Source organism: Macaca nemestrina, chromosome 18 (assembly GCF_043159975.1).
Source record: "Macaca nemestrina isolate mMacNem1 chromosome 18, mMacNem.hap1, whole genome shotgun sequence".
NCBI classification, from domain to species: Eukaryota; Metazoa; Chordata; class Mammalia; order Primates; family Cercopithecidae; genus Macaca; species Macaca nemestrina.
This window is the reverse complement of record NC_092142.1, coordinates 85,998,185-86,016,624: the sequence shown is the minus strand read 5'-3', so window position 1 is coordinate 86,016,624 and position 18,440 is coordinate 85,998,185. Positions and strand designations below refer to the sequence as shown.

General features: G+C 46.2%; 1 protein-coding gene across 2 annotated transcripts in view; it reads left to right on the top strand.

Annotated features, from left to right (window-relative positions):
- Nucleotides 1-18,440, top strand: part of C18H16orf95 (chromosome 18 C16orf95 homolog) — a 317,656-nt gene that overhangs the window by 212,841 nt on the left and 86,375 nt on the right. For both annotated transcript variants that reach the window (XR_011616661.1, XR_011616662.1), the window contains exon 12: nt 12,928-12,997. The gene's annotated coding sequence lies outside the window, so the exon portion shown is untranslated. The remainder of the gene's footprint in view (nt 1-12,927; nt 12,998-18,440) is intronic.

Below are 18,440 nucleotides of genomic sequence, written 5' to 3'. Positions count from 1 at the left end.
GTGGTAAATGGATGAAGATACGGGTAGGCACATCCATCTAGTGGGGGAACACTTGCCAATGAAAAGGGATGAACTATTCATACACACAACATGGCTGAATTTCAGATACGCTGGATTGCCTGAAAGAAAACTATCTCAAAGACTATGTCCTCCATTATTCCATTTACGTGAGATTCTGAGAAAACTATCTCAAAGACTACGTCCTCCATTATTCCATTTACATGAGATTCTGGAAAAGGCAACAGTACTGGGATGGAGGAAATGGTAGTGGTGGTCAGGGGTGGGGTGTGACTACACAGCTTCGGGATGGGAAATGTTTTTTGGTGATGAAATTATTCTGTTTTCTGACTGTGAGGCTGCTTACACAAATTTATGTATGAGTGAAAACTGGACACCAAAACAAACAGAAAAGGGCATACAATTGTATTGTGTGTTATGTTTTAAAATAAATTTTAAAAATGAAGAAAGACAAAACATAAAGCATAAACTACATTGCCAATTTTTTTTTTGAGAGAGAGTCCTGCTCTGTCGCCTAGACTGGAGTGCAGTGGTGCCATTCCAGCTCACTGCAAACTCCACCCCCAGGTTCCAGCGATTCTCCTGCTTCAGCCTGCTGAGTAGTTGGGATTACAGGCGCGTGCCACCACATCCAGCTAATTTTTGTATTTTAGTAGAGACAGGGTTTCACCACACTGGTCAGGCTGGTCTCCGACTCCTGACTTTAAGTTATCTGCCCGCCTCGGCCTCCCAAAGTGCTGGGATTACAGGTGTGAGCCATCATGCCTGGCCTGCCGATTTGTTTTTAAGTAATGGTTTGGGGAAAATAGATTATTTTGGTAGATTTAGAAAACAAAGGACACATGTCCCTTGCATTTGAGTCTTGGTTGATGTTTCAGTTGGCCCCCACTAGGAGAACTATTGGAATGCCCAGCAGCCCAGGAGAAGGACTTTGAGTTTTGTCCTAAATGCCACGGGAAACCATCATCACAATGATCGTAAACATTCTCAGAATAACGTGGAGGGAAGGGATTCTTTCTTTAATAGGAAGAGAAACAAAACTCATTAATAGGCAATGACTTCTAAGGGCCACTTGTGACAGGCACCCACTCCCTGCTTGGGATTTTGCCTAAGGAAACAGGAAGAAGGTTCCAATGCTTTGTGGATTGGTTAATTTTTGTTTTGCCCCAAAACAAAAGGAAAACAGAAGGAAAAAACCATTTGCCAGTGTTACTGGCTGTGTTACTTTCATTTCTGTAGGATCTCAAGGCCAAATGTTGTCCTTCAGTGATCTGGGGGTCACACCCTGTCCCTTTCCATGAGTGCAAATAATCAAAAGTTGGCCTGTTCATTCTACTTTATCAGCAAATATCTTGTTTTTAAGGGTTTCCAGGAATTGTACCTACATTTTAATTCCTTTTCCAATTAGTCAGTACTCCAGTTGGAGGAACTGGCATTGATTATAACCACTCTGTGTACCAATGCCGCCTTCTCGATCCACTTTCCTTTCTTCTTTGTTTTCTAACTCACTGGCCTAAGAGACTAGTGGTGCTGCTAATTCTGCAGAGTTCACAAAGTTTCTTTCAAATACCGTTTTTTTTCTCCTTGGGATTTGTTGAATGAATGAATGAGTCACCGTGAGATTTCAATCCAATAGATTTTTGTGTGTTTGCTTTCTGAGGAATGAAATGGAACGTCATGACTTGAAGGGCCCTAGGGACATGTGGATGGGCTTCTACAAAACGTAATGCAACTTTGAGTGAGCGTTTCTGGGCCGAGAGTCCGCATCTTTCAGAAGAATTTGAAAAGGCCCCAGGATCCCTTCAAAAGTTAATGACTGCTGACGGTTTCCCAGTGCCTTTTGCTGATGGCTGATTGGATGGGGGCCATATTTTAGGTGCCCTGACTGCCTCTTTCAGAGGTGGGTGGGGGCTGTCTGGAGGATGGAGTGAAGGTGGTCAGCTATGGGGCCGTGGCGGGGTGGGGGGGACAGCAGGGTTTTGAAGATGCATCTGTATTTGAGTCCCAGTATTTCACTTTGTGGAAATTGCTTGAGCTCTCTGAGCCTCCATTTCCTTATCTATAAGATGGGATCCAGGAAAATGTACTTCCTAGATCATACAATAGCTGAGGGGAAGGGAGGGTGTTCAATAATACAATGTACAAATGAAATAGTTATACACTGTTTATATATGAAAACTACTTCCTAGATCCTAGGGTAGCTGGGGGTTCAGTGATACAATGTACATATGAAATAGGTATACAATGTACATATATGAAAACTACTTCCTAGGTCCTAGGGTAGCTGGGGGTTTCAGTGATACAATGTGTATTTGAACATATATACAATTTATAGCTTGGATTTAATGATATACATATGAATATACATCCATGTATATTCATATTGTATATACATATACTTCTATGTATATATGAATACATAGATACAATGTGTATGTATATACAATTATGACTGAAGCATAATAGTTCCTTTTCAGTGCAACTTTCTCCCGCTATGGTTATGACGGCTGTCATAGTAGTTGCCATTGATTGAGGGCTTACTATGTCTTAGTTACTCTCTCAAACTTTTTCCATGTGTTACTCCACTTAATCTGTCTAGGAAACTTTTGTAGTTGCTCCTTTTACACTCAAAGACTCCGAGAGGATAGATAACTTGTCTAAGGTCACACAGCTAGTGAGTGACAGAGCTGAGACTTGAACTCAAGTCTATCCGACATGGCCGGGCGCGGTGGCTCAAGCCTGAAAGTTCGTGGCACCAGCTACCAGGGAAGAATTGCATTCACTGTATGCCATGCTCCCTGCTTGAGCCCCAAGGGAAGCGGTGGGGTCTGGTGTTGGTACATCTGCCGGGTCTACCTTAAACACCGCCTGCCCCAACTACAGTCATGTGCATAGTGCCTGAGAGCCCAGCCGTTTTGGTGGATGTGGGCCAGGTCAGCAGAGACTGTGCAATCCGTTCTGACTGTTAAGGTAAAGGTGATGCTAGGCTGAACCCCAGAGGACCCCTGAGGCTCTGGAACAGGTGAGGAAGGGGGATGTCTGGAGCCACCCCAAGGCCTGTGGCTCTCCCTGGCAGAGCTTTGCTGAGGCACATGCTGCTCTGTGTGCACTTCTCTAGGAAAAATCACCACCTCCGCAGAGGCTTGTGTACCGGGAGGGGAGGTGCATTCACAAACAAATAAACAAAAACAAGACCCCAGTCACAAATAAATATGGACCGCTGCACTGCAGGGCTCCCCGCTTCCTGCTGGGCCACCTCTGCCCATCAGTGGGAACTGCAGCCCCACCTGTCCCCCGCTGTGGTGTGTGAGCCCTGCAGGCTCAGAAACGCCACGCTGAGTCTCGGCTTCACCACCTAATGGTTGAGTAACTTGGCAAGCCTTTTAGCTCCACCGGCCTGAGAGTCCTCATCTGTGTGTGACGTGGGGCTAATCCTTCCCTTAACAACACCCACCTAGCACACTGGTGTGACCATGAAGTGAAATCCAGGACATTCTAAGAGGTTGCTGCATGGTGGGTATCTCCTTAATAAATGCTTTTCCTTCTAAGTGCTAAATAAATCTGAAAGAATAAATACACATGAACTTGGAAAGGAAAATTCGCTAGTCTCTCTGTGATTAGAACACACTGTGTCTCTGGGCTCCCTTCACTGTGCTGTAGTGTGAGCCTCACTGCGTGCTGGAATTGGAATTCACCCTTCTTGCCCTCCTGCTTGTCCTCCACGATGCACCCCCTTTAGGCTCGCAAATGCAACCATCACTGTGTTCTAGAATGGTGGCTCTCAAACTGGCTTCTTCCTTTGCAGTATGCAGCGTTCAGTGGCAGCCAGGGGTCATCTCAGAGAGCATGGGGGTTGGGGAGGTGGGCTGCAGACACGCTCTAGAGCCTGTGTGGTGTGGATTCCTTTCCTGGCATTGTGTTTATTCCATACAAGCCATGTTGCAAGGAATGGATTTCTACTAATTGTTCAGGCACCCACATGTTTTGCTCTTAAAAATCTAAGAGTAGGTTCAGGCTTCTCCAGTTGACTTTCCTACCCGCCTCCCAGTGTGCTTTCTTGCCTAGGGCCAGTGCTTAGGACATAGACATCTTAGGGGCCATTATTCAGATGCCCACAAATGGTAAAGAACATAACGGCGCTAGGAAAAGGTGAGAGCTTTACTACCCAAGCCACCTCCTTCTCCTGCTGTGCTTCCCATGGCACAGATCCATGACGGGCAACTGAAGGGAAGGGGTCCTGCTGTCACTGCGCTGTGCTGGGGAGAAGGTTGGGGAGCAGAGCTGGAAGAGCAAATGCAAAAAACAGGTGCGGGGACATGAAAAGCTCCCAGCAAATGCTGTTTTGTTTGTAGCCCCGGAGGGAGGGGGCAGTGACCATCAGGAAAACAAAAGGCTTCAGTAGCAGAGGTCACTCCTTGGCCCATTAATCCTTTGTGCTGGGGCTTTTACAAGCTGTCAGACCTCCTCCTTTGGGTGTGAGGGAGGGGCTGAGCTCCCCCATTAGCTTTATGATGGCAGTTTTTCCTCCAGACACTGCAGGGAGGTAATGCTTTGAGGATTTCTTGAGTTTGTCCCATCTTTCCAGTTAATAGCGTATTTGAAATGCTCGTTGCCATGTGGGATGGGGAGGCAGCCTAACCCAAGGCCCTTTCTAATCTGGGTCCTGCTTAATTTATGAATGCCCTCAGCGTGTGACTCTGAATACCAGCCACATGGAATCACTTGCAATTTTCCTGAGGGACCCACACCCGGGCCTTTGCGTAGGCAGTTCCTTCTGCGCGGAGCGTGCACCTGACTGGTTCCTACCCATGCTTCAGAACACAGCTCAGATATGGAGCTGGAGTGAATCTATACCTGTCTCCATCTAGATCCCAGGTCTGTCTTCTTCTGGAATCCGGGTCTCTCTCCCTCCGAATGGCTTGGTCTTCACTACACGGCGGGACACACAGCCCCTTACCATGATCTGGGCTCCCCTATCCTACTTTTACCTCCTAGGACTTCCCCTCTAGAGCCCCCCGTCCAACTCCAGCCACTCTGGGCTCCTTCCTCACACCCACCATGCGTGTCCCCTCCCTGGCCTTTTGCACGTACGTGCTATTCCTTCTGCCTGGATGTCTTTCTTCCAGGTGTCTTGGGACTTTCTCCCTTCCTCAAGATACTTGCTCTGAGCGCTTTAGGACTGTGGCCCTCCCTGCCCATACAAGGTGTCACCCTCAGTGCTCCACCGTCTTCAGCCCTGCTCTGATTTTAAAAACCACACCATGAGGTGACATCACCAATATTTGTTTCTTTTTCCCAATCTCCCCTGCCCCCACTAGTTGGCAAGTCCTACAGGTCCAGGACTTTGTCCAGTGCACTGCTGTATTCTCAGCCCCAAGATTAACACCTGACACATGGCAGGTGCTGAATAAGCATCTGTTGCGTGAAATAATGCCGGACTCTCTCCAGGGAAGTTATTGGCCCAAGGTCATGCAGCTATCGCTGGTGTAGATCCCAGTACTAACCCGACTGAGAGAAAAGTATGCAACAAAAGTCAGAGTGTCATTGCATCTGTGCACACGATGGAATATTATTCTGCCATGAAAAGGAATGAAGTAGAGACACTTGCTACAACATGGATGAGCCTCACAAACATCATGCCGAGCGAAAGCAGCCAGATACACACAGTCACCCACTGCCTGGTTCTATTTAAAGGAAATGTTTAGAATGGGCAAATCCACAGAGACAGAACACAGGCTGCTGGTTGCCAATGGGGGAGGAAATAGGAAGCTTTTGCTTAACGGTGGTTTCCTTTTGAGGTGATTCAAATGCTTTAGAACTAGACAGAGATGGGGGCTGTACAACAATGTGAGTGAACAAAGTGACATTGAATCGTTCACTTCATTATAATTATTATGATTGTTATTCTTTTAGACAGAGTCTCACCCTGTCATCCAGGCTGGAGAGCAGTGGCATGATCTGGGCTCATTGCAACCTCTGCCTCCTGGGTTCAAGTGATTCTTCTGCTTCAGCCTCCCGAGTAGCTGGGATTACAGGTGTGCACCACAATGCCTGGCTAATTTTTGTATTTTTAGTAGAGACAGGGTTTCGTCATGTTGCATTGGCTGGTCTCTAACTCCTTGACCTGAGGTCATCCACATACCTTGGCCTCCCAAAGTTCTGGGATTACAGGTGTGAGCCACCACACCCAGCCTGAATTGTTCACTTTAAAATGGTTACTTTTATGTTATATTAATTTCACCTCACTGAAAATAGCTCATGTATGTGTGCACATGCACGCACACACACACACACACACACAAGAGTCAATATCCTGGGTGTGACATTGTACTATATAGTTTTGTGAGATGTTACCATTGGGGCAAACTGGGTGAAGGGTACACGGGACCTCTCTGTATTATTTGTTACAACTGCATGTGAATCTATAATGATCTCAACATTTTAAGAAATGTTTTAAGAATTATTATTGCAGTAGAAGATTGAAGATACTTATGTAAACTTTAATTACTTTGAAGTATGAAATTCAACAAATACCTACCAAGTACACAGAGTGAGCAAAAGGCAGAGTGGGGCTGGTACCTCCGCCTGCCTGTGCCCTGGCACTGCCCTGGAGAGCGTGGGGTTTCCAGGTCTTCCCCTCAGACTGTCTTAGGAGCAAAACACAGCAGCTGTCTCACTCCCCAGATCCCAGGGTTATCACGTTTATGCACATGAAGCCACTGAAGATGGAAAATAGACAAGTTACAGGGCCAAGGTTATGCCGAGGAGTAAAACAGGTTGATAAAAATGAAAATCAAGCTTCATCCAAACTGAAGCTGGCATGGGCTACAGAGTTCAGTGTGTTTGCCCTGTAGCTGGCATCAGCTGGAATCAAGTCCTCCTAACATACATTATGCAGTAAGAGATGGTTTGGATTATGAAGCTGTTTCTCAGGGTTGCCCAATTTGGAAGCAAAAGGGATTTTGAAGTAGACAGAACTTAAGACAAAAAGCAGGGAGTTTAGCACAAACCCAATCTCACAAAATCCCTCCCAGGTGTTCCTGCTGAATAACCCCTCTTGCCACTGCGTGATTGGGCATCGCTATTCCCCAAGGGAAATGCACCTCAGCAGTGTCTTTGGGATTGGAGGGCCGAGTTCTCAGTCCTCACATTTACCCACTGGGGCTCCGAAGCGCCCATTTACAGGGGTTAGTTACAAAGGGAACATGGAGAAGGTACCTGCAAGGGGCTGGCAAAGCCGTAACCACTCTCAAAGGCATGATAATTTCTCCTGTTTAACAGAGAGGAAGCCTCAGCTCAGAGTCATGAGAAGGCAATTGTAGCTAACATTTTTTCATTATATTTATTTTTATGTTTATCTTCTTTTTAGGAAAAAATGATAGTAGCAGTTCATTTATGGTGGAGTATGTCATTACCATTTAAAATAAGCAAAAAAAGGCCGGGCGCGGTGGCTCAAGCCTGTAATCCCAGCACTTTGGGAGGCCGAGACGGGTGGATCACGAGGTCAGGAGATCGAGACCATACTGGCTAACACTGTGAAACCCCATCTCTACTAAAAATACAAAAAAACTAGCCGGGCGAGGTGGCGGGCGCCTGTAGTCCCAGCTACTCCGGAGGCTGAGGCAGGAGAATGGCATGAACCCGGGAGGCGGAGCTTGCAGTGAGCTGAGATCCGGCCACTGCACTCCAGCCCGGGCTACAGAGCAAGACTCCGTCTCAAAAAAAAAAAAAAAAAAAAAAAAAAAAAAAAAAAAAAAAAAAAAGAGTATATTTGGAGAAAACACTAAGTTGATGCAGATAGATAGAAATTGTAGACGGATGCTAAAACCATGGGTGAAAATGTACTGGGAACTGGGCAGTTACACTTCTCTGTGTATGTCCCTACAAATTAATGATTAATTACAAAGGAAAGATAAGAACCCTGGGGGACCCCACACCATAGCTAAGTGATCAAAATCCACATCACTGTTAATGGAACAAATAGCACCGTGTGCCTCTGATATGGGGCACTGAGAATGGAACGCCCGCACTTCTAGGGTGTTCCTGCTGCAAATGATAGCCAGAGTCTCATCACAAGGAAACAGCAGAATAACCCAAATTAGAGACACTTTATAAAGTAAGTGACTCCAAAAATGCCAATGATGTGAGAAACAGCAAAGGACTGAGGAATGTCTCTGATTAAAGGAGATTAAAGAGATGAGACAATTAAATGCAACACATTATCCCCCATTGGAAAATGTTGCTATGAAGGACATCATTGAGACGACTGGGGAAAATTGAATATGAACTGTGTACGAAAGCATAGCAGATTATTAGTGATAATGTTCCTAAATTTCACAATTGTATTGTAGTTCTTTCAGAGGATGGCACTGTTTTTAGAAGATGTATATTGAAGTACACATTTGATAGGGGTACTTGTGTCTAAAAGTACTCAAAAATGGTTCAGCAATAATAATAATTGTGTGTGTGTGTGTGTGTGTATGTGGAGAGAGAGGAGAGAGAAACAGAGAGAGAGAAAGAGAGAGCACTGTCAGAGGCATTGGAACCAGAGTAACTCCATCTTGAGTAGGAGCTGGGTAAAATAAGGCTGAGACCTACTGGGCTGCATTCCCAGGAGGTTAAGGCATTCTTAGACATAGGATGAGACAGGAGGATGGCACAAGATACAGGTCATAAAGACCTTGCTGATAAAACAGGCTGCAATAAAGAAACCAGCCGAAACCCACCAAGATGGCGATGAGCATGACCTCTGGTCGTCCTCACTGCTACACTCCAGCCAGCTCCATGACAGTTTACAAATGCCCTGGCAATGTCAGGAAGATACCCTGTATGGTCTAAAAAGAGGCATGAATAATCCACCCCTTGTTTAATATATCATCAAGAAATAACCGTGAAAATGGGCAACCAGCAGCCCTCGGGGTGCTCTGCCTATGGAGTAGCCATTCTTGATTGCTTTACTTTCTTCATAAACTTGCTTTCACTTTCCTCTATGGATTCAGCTCGAGTTCTTTCTTGCACAAGAGCCAAGAACCCTCTCTTGGGGTCTGAATCGAGACCCCTTTCTGGTAACAGCACTATTCCAGCAAAATGTTACTGGGTGGCTCTATGGGAAAGGCATATGGATGTTCCCTTACAACTTTCCTGTAGGCTTGACATTTTCCAAAATAAAATCTTTTCAAAAGACAAATAAAACACCTGGTAAATAAGCATAGATGCGATTTGCAGGTGTGGAGTGGGCACAGCACTACTCAGTCTCTGGTTGGGGAATACGGGATGAGTCAATCTCTTAGGAGTCTCCCGGCTTTCATGTTCAAGGGTCCTATCCCCACCAGCAAATGAACCATTTTCATATTTTCCACTCATAAGGCACATATGAAAATTAGCTGGGGGAAATAAACAAAAAACCCCAAGTTTCGGCAAGTGTCCTCCAGGGGCCTATAAATGAGCTCGTGTGCAGGTTCCTCTCATAAACAGGGTGCACAGACACACAGGCTGACTTCCTCCTCCACCGAGAGCTGCTGCAGCTTCACAACCATCTGCAGGGCATTCTTTTCTTTCGTTTTTTCCGTGCTTCTGGTGAGGTTTACTGGTGAGTTCTGTTTGCTCTTTGCCACCTCACAGTCAGAGTTTTTCCAAGTGCTCATTGTTCCTGCTGAGTGCCTAACTGTTATTTCTCAGGCAGAATGAGCAGCCTCCTTAAACGTCTGGTTAGTTTCCAAGAGGGTCCTGGTGAGAAGCAGGGAATACCAGTCACTACCTGCAACCTTAGACAGCCAGGCAGCCCCAGGGCAAAATAAAACCTGCACCCTGGGCCTTGAAATAAAGCCCGAACACAATATCCTCTGCCACGAACACCCATGAATAATGGCCCTGCCTGCAACAATGTCTGGCACTGAGTCCAACCAAGCCAGCTGGGAGTTGTAATCCCAGGACAAGACACTGTGGTACGCTGGTTTCCAGGACAGATCGCTCACTTGCAGATGCTCACCTGGAGATGCCTTAGGAAGAGGCAGGCTTCCAGTGAGATAGACCTGGAGGGTGGGATGAACCTCGAAAGCGCTCTGCTCAGCTGCACCAACCATCCCGGGTCCCCGTGCCAGACCCTCTTCAATGGAGAGGCCTGGTGCATGGGCTGGCGCTGAGGGATGCCCTGGGAAGCCAGCTGCCAGGGTATTTGGGGAAAGGGTATGCCCTGCCACTGCATCTGGGGTTTGGGTGGGACCTGGGGTGCTGCATGACTAACAACCCCCCTGTGGCTGCTGCTGCTGCTCTGAGGTCTTCATCCCCTGGAACAGTCTGTCCCAGCACAAACCTGAGTTGCAGAACTCACTTCTGACACGGGGGCCTCTGAGGAAGACGCTGTTTCCACACATCTCATGAATTTTGCTGTAAAACCAAGCTGCTGCTGTTTAGGACAGTCCTGTGCTGAGGTCAATCAAACCCACTGTTTCCAAGTAGGGTTGGTATGCAGGCAGAGTGCGTGCTTGGACATTAGAGAGGAGAGGAATGTGCCAGCAATCACAAGTGCAGACAAACGGCACTGCCCAGAGCACCCCGATCAGAAGCAAATGTGTTCTCAGGGATGCTTGTCAATATGCCCTCGTCCCTTCTGTGTTGGCTGCTCCCTTGGGCTATGGGATTTGCCATTTTCTTCCACACTGGCAGCACCCTTCAGGCCACAAGAGAGCATCACCCCGAGACAGCGCTCACCTTCCTGTGGCTCTTCCAGGCAATGCTCTGCTATTTCCCATGAGTGCGAGAGACCTGCAGGGGCTTGGGGTGGACGGGAAGCTGACTGGGCCCTGCTGTTGACAAAGGCCCACTTGAAGGTGAAAAGATGGCCAAGAGATACCCTGGATGTGGAGGAATTGGAGCCACCTACACTGCTGATGGGAGTGAGACACGGTGCAGGGCCAAGGAAAACAGCCAGGCAGCTCTGTAGTAAGTGAAACACAAGAGTTCTAGGACCCAGAGATTTCTCTCCTGGGTGTGTACCTGAAAGAACCAAGCACAGGTGTTCAAACAACAGCTTGCACATGAATGTCCATAGCAGTATCACTGACAATGGGCAAAAGGCAGACACAACCCACGCATCCGTCAATAGATATACAAAGGTGGTTCATCCACCCAATGGACTATCAGGCATTAAGAGGGAATGAAACTCTGACACTTGCTACAACCTGGATGAAGCCTGAAAACATGATGCTGAGTGGACAAAGCCAGACACAAAGGTCACAAATTGCATGATTGTATGTCTATGAAGTGTCCAGAATAGGCAACTCCACAGACAGAAAGCAGATTAGTGGCTGGCTGGGCGGAAGGGAATGGGGAGTCATCAATAAATTGGGTACAGGGCTTCCTTTTGGGGTGATAAAATGTTCTGGAACTAGATAGTGGTAATGTTTGCACAACATTATAAATGTACTAAATGTCACTAGTGGTTAAGTTATGTGCATTTTACCAAGTACAATTTTAAAAAGAAACAATTCTCATCACAGTGGACATTGCAAAGGGGCTTTTTAAAAACATTTTATTTATTTATTTATTTATTTATTTTGAGACAGGGTCTCCCTCTGTCACCCAGGCTGGAGTGCAATGGCGCGATCTTGGCTCGCTGCAACCTCCACCTCCTGGGTTCAAGCAATTCTACTGCCTCAGCCTCCTGAGTAGCTGGGATTACAGGTGTGCACCACCACGCCCAGCTAATTTTGGTATTTTTAGTAGAGATGGGGGTTTCACCCTGTTGGTCAGGCTGGTCTCGAACTTCTGACCTCGTGATCTGCCCATCTCGGCCTCCCAAAGTGCTGGGATTACAGGTGTGAGCCACCGTGCCCGGCCACAAAGGGGCATTTTTGATTCACAAAAGCATGGTGTAGATCTGCTTGCTGCAGGCATCCTGTGGGCAGCTGGGTTGTTTAGCCTTCAGAAGAGGGTGGTGGAGACACCCAGGATGAACAGAGGAAACGCTGATCACAGACAGCAAATGCTGACTGAACACTTACTAGACGCCAGGGGTGGTTCTTAGTGTTTATGTGTTTAAGTCTTTAAATCCACACAACTACCCCAGGAGGTAGGTTTTATTTTGTCTCCATTTTACATCTGAGGAACCGTAGGCACAGAGAGGTAAAATAATTCACCTTGGGGCTCAGAGAGAACCCCTCGAAGATCTGGGATTTGCACCAGAAGTCCAGTCCACCTGTGAAGACATTGCTGCTGCTGAAGAGAAAAAATGCCTGCAGGGCCCAGGATTAGGGCTCCCAGCGCCCAACATTGTTTGGCAAGAAGATATCATTTTTGGAATCACCAAAAGGTCCTCTAGTTCTCACGCTGAAGGGACTGTGGACGTCAGCTCCTTCAGCTTTGGCGTCTTCTCCCACGAGATGAAAAGTCTGGATCTGAGAAAGTGGGTGACCAGGATGGCGGCAGTAGGACGAGGGCAGGTGGGAGAGAGGAGTGGCCAGTGCCGCTCCACAGTCCTCCGAGCAGACTACTGAGGAAGCACCATGACTGTTCCCATTCTGTGTATTAGGGAACAGAGGCTCAGAAGGGTAAAGCCACTTGCTCAAGGTCAAATAGCTCAAAGATGAGGGGGCCAGAATTTACACTCAAGGCTGACTGAGTTGAAGAGTCTGCTCCTTGCATTGCATCCAGCAGCTCTCTTGATGCTCCATGAAACACTCAGTGTCCTGTTTCTCATGCCAAATTCAGAAAGAAAGATACACAGAAACAAATAGAAGGTCGCTCATAATGATGTCATCCAGAGAGATCTACTGTGGCCCCTTTGATGTGCTATGTGCCATTTGAGTCTATGTTGATGCATAAATATACATATTTACATATTCTTATAAAATTGGGAGCGTGACAAATATATGGTTGTCTCATACTTTTAATATTTTGTTTATATTTCAGATTAATTCATTAGGAAAAAATTTGGTTTTTAAGGCCTGCATAATCTTCCATCATCTGGATCCCCCAGAATGTAAGTATTTCTGTTGTAACTGTATCTGCTGTTGAACATGTGGGTTTTATTTGTTTACAGAGTTTATTTGCTCTTAAAAATAATGCAGTAATGAACATAAGTGTTGGATTTGACATATAGTAGGTGCTCAATTAATATTTATGAGTGAATGAGTGATGGATGGATAAATAGATTTTTTAAGAGTGGGTCCTGGGTGTTAGCTTAGTTGGTCTAAAGTAGGCTGTCTATACCACAGGTTTGCCTGGGATAGTTTCTGTTTTCCCCTGTTGTCCTGGTATCATTAGTCATAGTGCTCCCTTTTGTCTTTGAAAGTGTCCTTATTTGAATGATAAATTATGAGGTCACTCGGTCAAATGGTACAAACCTTTCTGAGGTTCTTTATACACATTACTAATATGCTCTACAGATAAGTTGTACCAGTGTACACCCAATTGGTGATCTACTCCTGAAAGAGGAGGGCTGGATGAAAAATATCTTGATGAAAAGTTTGGGGAAAGGAATTAGCCTTGTGAGAAAGAAACTTGCCTTGGGAAATTCAGAAATGGCTTTTACCAATGAGTCCAATCCCCGCTACGTTCTTATGTTCTTGAAATGCACAGTGGCACATTGAGCTTGGTACTTACTGTTCTTTCAGAATTTTAATAAAAGTATCCTGATTCTAAATGGTTATAGCTTTTAGGTGGGAGAACATTGAGTTTGTTACTTATTGTTCTTACAGAATTTTAATAAAAGTATACTGATTCTAAATGGTTATAGCTTTTAGGTGGGAGAACATTGTGATCCTGAAACTATTCAGAGTTGAATCCCAACTCAACCACTCACCACCAGCTGTCAAACTTTCAGCAAATCCCATAACTGAATCCTCTGTGAATTAAGGATGGATGTATGTTGGTTTCAGAAGGCTATGAGGATTAGACATCAGGGCCCAACACCAAAAAAACCAGCCTCATGCTACCTCCATCTAAATCCATCCTTTGCCTAGGGAACTGCCCACCCCATCAGTCCAGCAGCAGCATGGGCTCGGCTCTTTCCCCATTTTCCACACACACCTTCACTTTTCATTCTGGCATCCAACTTGGTCCCAAGGCCTGAAGGAGTTGCCTTGCTGGGTTAACTTTGTTGGAGGACTGGTTAGGCTCATGGCAGTGGTGAATGGTTCCTTGCTTTAAAATGCACCCCAAGTGCAGACTGTCATCCTGTCTGAAGTCTCCCTTTCAGAGGCTGGTCCTCTCGATGTATCTCCTCTTAGGCAAAGTCCCTTAGAGCCAGTTAATTGATCAGTTTCCCTCATCTTTGGGGTCAGTAGGAATTGCCTGATGTGTGGAAGGAAGATTTACAGAAAGGAAGGAAAAGGGAGCCAGGAGGTGGGTCTCACCCCCATCCTAACTCCCTGAGTTCCTCTCTTGGAGAGAGTACTGCTACCAGAACTGTTGTCCAGGCAGGCGCTCCTGTAAAGATACGCTAAACATCTAAGTGTGGAATGACCTCACATTTCTGCTTGGCTGGGCATGCAGCGTTGTTTGCAAGTGGCCTCATGGCTTTTGACAGTAAAAAAGAAAAAACAGGCCAGGTGCAGTGGCTCACACCTATCATCCCCGCACTTTTGGAGGCCGAGGCAGGTGGATTGCTTGAACCCAGCTTGAGCAACATAGAGAGATCCTATCTCTACAAAAAATACAAAAACTAGCTGGGTGTGGTGGTGCACGCCTGAAGTCCCAGCTACTCAGGAGACTGAGGGAGGAGGATTGCTTGAGCCTGGGAGGTTGAGGCCGTAGTAAGCTGAGATTATGCCATTGCACTTCAGCCTGGGCAATGGGAGTGAGACCCTGTCTCAAAAAAATTTTTTTAAAGCAAACTTTGTAAAATATGATAAGGGGTTTATTTTGAGCCAGGATGAGTGATGATGGCCTGAGGGATGGTCTCGGTAGGTCCTGAGAAAGTGTACCCAAAGCGGTCGGGTTACAGCCTAGTTTTATACATTTTAGGGAGACAGAAGTTACAGGCAAAGACATAAGTCAGTATGTGTAAGGTGTACATTGGTTTGGCTGAGAAAGGTAGAACATGGCAAAGCAGGGAGGCTTACAGGTCATAGGTGGATTCAAAGATTTTCTGATTAGCAATTGGTTGAAAGAGTTAAGCTTTGTCTAAAGACTTAAAGTCAGTAGAAAGTTAAGGTAAGGGGTGTTGTGGAGACCAAGGTTCTTGTTATGTAGATGATGCCTCCTGGGTAGCAGTCTTCAGAGAGAATAGATGCTAAAGGTGTTAGACTTTTACTTAATCTCTCTTAAATCCAGTAAAAATCTGGCTGCATGAATGAAGATTCTCCACAGATTCAAAAATTTCCTGTGTTGCAGGAGCATTTCAAAATATATCAAGGAAATATATTTTGGGGCAAAATATTTTGATTTCCTTCAGTCTCTGCTATCTGTTATGTGATGCTATACCAGAATCATTTTGGGATTTGATATCTTATTGCCACAAAGAATCTGTTTTGTCTGTCTCATGATCTCTATTTTAATGTTAATGCTGGTCAGTTGTGCCTAAACTCCAAAAGGGAGGTGTGTAACAAAGTGTGTCCAACCTCCCTTCCTGTTAGGGCTTGGAATCTAGTTTTTATTTTATTTTATTTTATGTTTTTGAGACAGAGTTTCACTCTGTCCCCCAGGTTGGAGTGCAGTGGTGTGATCTCATTGCACCCTCTGACTGGCAGATTCAAGCAATTCTCTTGCCTCAGCTTCCCAAGTAGCTGGGATTACAGGTGTGCAGCACCACGCCCAGCTAATTTTTGTATTTTTTGTAGAGACAGGGCTTCACTATGTTGGCCAGGCTGGTCTTGAACTCCTGACCTCAAGTGATCCTGTCAGAAGTAAGTTAACCAGAGCAACTCTGTCTTGAGTAAAAGCTAGGTAAAATGAGGCTGAGACCTACTGGGCTGCATTCCCAAACAGTTAAGGCATTCCAAGTCACAAGATGAGATAGGAGATCAGCACAAAATACAGGTCATAAAGATCTTGCTGATAAAAACAGGCTGTAGTAAAGGAACTGGCTAAAACCCACCAAAACCAAGATGGCGATCAAGGAGTGACCTCTGATCGTCCTCACTGCTCATCCCACTGGTGTCGTGACAGTTTACAGATGCTGTGGTAATGTCAGATAGTTGATAGTTACCATATATGGTCTAAAAAGGGGAAGCAGGAATAATCCACCCCTTGTTTAGTATATCATCAAGAGATACTCGTAACACTGGGCAACCAGCCACCCTTGGGGCTGCTGTGTCTATGCAGTAGCTGTTCTTTTATTCCTTCACTTTCCTAATGAACTTGCTTTCACTTTACTCAATGGACAAGCCCTGAATCCAAGAACTGAGGGAGATCCAAGAACCCTCTCCAGAGGTCTGGATCAGGACCTCTTTCCTGTAACACTCTGCCCTCCTTGGCCTCCCACAGTGCTGGGATTACAGGTGTGAGCCACTGCGCCTGGCCTGGAGTTTAATTTTTCAGGTTGCTCTGGGGTCTTCCTGGCCAAGTGGGGGTGTCCGTTCAGTTGGTTGGGGGCTTAGGGTTTCATTTGGGGTTTACGTGGACCAACGAAGGAGGTGAGAGCACCCACACAGCCCAAGGGAGCCTCAGGGACAATATTTCCTTGCACCCTTCAGCTGGCTTGAGGTCTCTCCATGGTGATTCAGCTCAGTCTCTTGGGTTTGGGTCTCAGAACCCCAGTCTGCCTCCGGAGGCCTCTAATCCCACCATTTCCTCAGTGTCTAGGAAGGTCAACCCCTTCTATTTTGTCCACTCTGACTTTCCTGTTTGTTTGTTTTTAAATAGACTTCATGTTTTAGAGTTGTTTTAGGTTTATGGCAACATTGAGCAGAAGGTACAGAGATTACGCTCTGTTTTCATCTCCTGGTTTCTGTTGATGGGAAGGTACACATCTACCTCCTCTTTGCTCCTGGATTCCACCCACTCAGAGTTTCTGTTTCTCCTAACCTCAGTTAGGCATGACTCCTGAATGTCTGTCTTTTAACTTTTCCTTATTTCCTCCTGTCATCAACTGATTAATTCTTTCTTTTTCCCAAGTAAACACCCTGATGGGTGCCTCCTATGAATTGGCTGCGCTCTGTTCAGGAGCCCAAAATTAACCCAGTAAATCATGGCCTCAGTGACTGCAGGATTAGGAACAGGGTTGCCTGGGGACTGTGGGTATGGCATACCTTGTGATTGACTTTTACTGTAGCAAATTGAATGTCACATTTAGGGAGTTGTGGTAACTCCTGTTTCCTCACTCTAGCAGCACAGTAGCCCTGGGAAACAGTCTAGTCATGATTATCTGGATATGTGAATTTTGGGATGATCCCTTGGCTGACCATCAGCGGTTAGAGGCAGAATTGCTGATGCCCAGGGGCAGGCTTTGGGTGATGGTGTTGGTGGATGGGGAAGAATGGTGAACTCCTGACTCTCTCCTTCCCAGCCCAGGGAGCCAGGGGAAATATGCCAGGGGAATTTGACTATCCAGTGTTGGATGCAGTCTCTTGTGTTTCGGTCTGTGTTGGCCACAGGAGCCTTCATTATAGCTGAGCTAAATCAGAAGCCCTGGAGTCAAATGAAGGTCATGCCTGAGGCTGCATGTGCTAGCCCACTGGAAAGCCGTTTCCTGGTACAGAGTTGTACACAGGCTTGCATGCACAAATAAGGTCTTTCTTTCTGATTGCAATTGCTGGCTGCACAGTCTGTGGCTCAGTCGCTTTTCTCTGGCCTGACCCTTCCATGGTGGGCCTGTGAGGTCAGTCATTGCTGAGACACACGGACGTCCACAGCCTCTGTGGATGTCCGTGCCAAGCAGAGTGCTCCTGGCCACTGTAAATCTGGCCCCAGTTTGGATTTAAATTCATGCACGAGTCCTTTTCCTTGGGCTTGACTGCTCTGTGACCACCTGCTCCCTTCTGGGAAATCAGCATTTCCTTTTTATCCAAATCAAAGGGTGACTGAGCCAGTGGCCCAAAGGATGTTTGCATCGGTATGAAGAGGAAGAGTGGTTCGGTCCCCCTGGAAGTGGACTCAGTACCCTCATCCAACGTCCAAACCCTCAGAACCCAGCAAGGCTCCAGGGCCCTTGGCTGAATCTCATCCTTTGGAATTTGGACTGGCGTGAAATTCTCTTTGAAGGTAGCATGAACCTGGGTCAAGGAGAGGACTTGAAGAGATCTCTATCCAACCTGGGAACTGGTATTTTGATGATTTACATGAAAAGAATTGAACATTGGCATTGAATTTCTCTTGGATACCATGGGACCTAAAATGTAAAGGAAACAAGTTGAGCAAACACCAGCATGCATTTGACCATAATGAATATATTCTGAAATGTCCTTGGGAAAGTTATAGCAAAACCCAGTTGGGGCATGTCAGAAGCAACTCTGGATATAATCCTCAGCCACCTGGATTTTCCA